Here is a 2,734-nt window from a genome sequence, read left to right on the forward strand (position 1 = left end):
GAGCCCTGCAGGACATGGGTCCCATCCGCTCTGGCTGCTGGCAGTCACACTGGGGTGACAGCAGTGTGCCCTTGTCCCATGACCATACATCCTTGCTCCCTCTGTGCTGAATGTGTCTGCCTCGTGGACCTCACTGATCCCGCTGTTCCTCACACAGAACAATGCTCTTTCTGTTGCTTCCATACTAAATGAGGGCTATTTCTGCTTCCCTCCCAGACTGGGCCTCAGAACTGGTAGTGCTTCATTTTGCTGACACAAGTACTGTATTTGGCTCATTGAGCACATGACAGCATCGCTCCCTTGTACCCAGAGAGCTTCCCAGCATCACAGAGGTGTCACCTTGTTGGTGTGGTGCTGGCAGCAGGACCCTTACCCCTTCGTACTGCTCCTCCATCTGCAAACGGACCACAGCCCCAGGGGGGAGGGAGCCAGGTGCCATGGTGCTGGTGACACGCTTGGTGGCCGTGCAGGTGAGCCAGCCCCATGTGCCTCTGGCTGGTTGTAGGCTGAGCCCCCGCCTACCTCGTGACGAGGAGGAGGAGGAGGGTGGCCCAGGGTACTCGGGCAGCTCAGCAGGACCCAGCTCACCTGCAGCCTGTGGCCAAGCATGGGGGGGGACATGGGGACCTGGTGGGAGGGGGGAGGGGCTGGAGACCCCAGCTCCATCTCACTTGCTCTCGAAGCCAGCTTGTCTGTCTGTCACTGTACTACGTAAGCGTGAATAAATCTACATTACTGTGGGCGGGTGGGGGTGGCAGCAGGAGATAGATGTAGCTGTGTAAATGCCGTATCTATACTTTCACCATTAGGGGTTGGGGTTTGTCGTTTTATTTTGTTGTCTTTTGTTGTCGTTGGTTTTGTTTTTTTTTAATTCAGTGGGGTTTGGAAGTTTTGCTTTTATTTTACTTTGTTTTTTGGTTTTTTTTTTAATAAATAAAAAGAAATTGCTTGACTGGTTTCAAGCACCCTTGTGACCCCTGTCTCTGCCTGGAGTGTGTCTGCACTGCTCGTGGTCCCCAGCTCTGCGTGGGGACTGCTCTGGGCACTGAGCACTATGTCACCTGAGCGAGAGGACATAGTGAGAGCAGTGACATCCAGCTCTGAGCACTGGCTTTTGTCTCACAGTCCTCAGTCCCCACACCTGGCTGCTCTGGGCCATATGAATGGTAATGCTCAGGCTAACGCCTTCTGGCAGCGGGCAGGGTGCACACAGTGCTTGGTCAGTGGGCCTTGGGGCGGGCTGTCATTGCAGGATGAGGGCAGGTGCAGGGGATGAGAGCAGGCAGTGGCCCTGCAGGCCCTCCCCGGGACTCCTGTGAGTGAAACTCACTGCCTGGTGGCATCCCAGATAAAGCTGGGCAGCACAGGCTCCAAAGAAGCACTTGGGCACCCGTGGCCGCTGTCGGCTTCCTTCACCACCCGCAGAGTTGGAGTGCAGACAATTCAGCGTGGCTGTGCCCTTGCCAGGACAGAGTTATGAATGAATGCATGCACCCTTCTCCACACCACAGCCGAGGCTGCCGGCCTGCTCCCTGCCTGCAGCTGGCCACGGGGCTCCTGTCGGTTCTCTGCTAAATACAGAGCAGCTCTGCAAAACAGAAAGGATGGAAAGAAAGAGCAAGCAGCTCCATCAGTGCGGCTGCAGCACCGTGCTGATGACTGCAGTGGTCTGCCAAGTTCCCAAGGGTTTCAAACGCCAGGCAGCCCTCCGTACAAGCGGAAGTTTTATTTGTTTCATAATCAAGTAAAATTAATTATATTAAATGTAAAACAGGTAAATGGACAAAAATAAAACACACACAGCACTGAACACAACGCTATAGAGTACTGACATGGAGAAGTGCAGCTCCCCCCCGTGCGTCCCCCCCACCCCACTCCCAATGAGGCGCTTGAGAAGCCCAATGCAGAGATCCAACGTGAGTCAGCTCCAGCATGGTGTGCAATCACAGGACTGAATCATAAAGGTAACAACAAGAGCAACCGCCTCGAAAGGGGGAAGGAAAAGGGTTCCCCTCACTCTGCTGTTTCTCTCTTCCTTTCTTTAAAAAAAGAACAACCCAACAAATAGGAGCAGGGGGGAAAATCCATGGAAATAAACACTTGTTTTCACTACTATATTTATATATATATATAACTTCATATACATATATATAAATATACACAAAGCAGGATTCTCAGTGAACACAAAACTCTATAAAACTACCATTGATCTGTGTTATTTTCTCCCCGATTTATTTTAAAAGTCGCTTTAAAAAGGATAAAAAGTGCACGGACACCCTTATAAGGCACAAACAGATCTTCTGTACAAATCATATATCATCAGACTGTTAAAAAAAATAGCAACACGAGTACTAACAATTAAACCCATTAGAGGCTGCCTTCTCCTGGACGTCCTGTTGAGAGGCCTCCGCCACCTACTTAAGAAAACCCCTGCTGCTCTCTGATGGGGTGCACCCACTGCTGCCTGCTCCCCACTCTGCTGGGTGCTGGGCTCTGCTCACTGCCCACAGGAGCTTGCTGCTTGCTGAGCACTGCCATCCTGGAAATCACTTGCAGCTGCTGCAGCAAAAACCTGTACATTCAGCTTTCCTTGAGCTCCTGCTCATGCAAAGGGTTCCCACTGCAGCCCGCACACAGCAAGGCACAGGGCAGCCCACCTGGCCAGGTGTCTCCCTGCAGCCCCATACTGTGCTGTGCCCTCTGACCACAGCTGAGCCTCGAGCTATAAAGGCTG

This window comes from Cyrtonyx montezumae, unplaced genomic scaffold (genome assembly GCF_038088225.1).
Source record: "Cyrtonyx montezumae isolate F1298 unplaced genomic scaffold, pur_monq_1.0 scaffold_18, whole genome shotgun sequence".
In the NCBI taxonomy this organism is placed as follows: domain Eukaryota; kingdom Metazoa; phylum Chordata; class Aves; order Galliformes; family Odontophoridae; genus Cyrtonyx; species Cyrtonyx montezumae.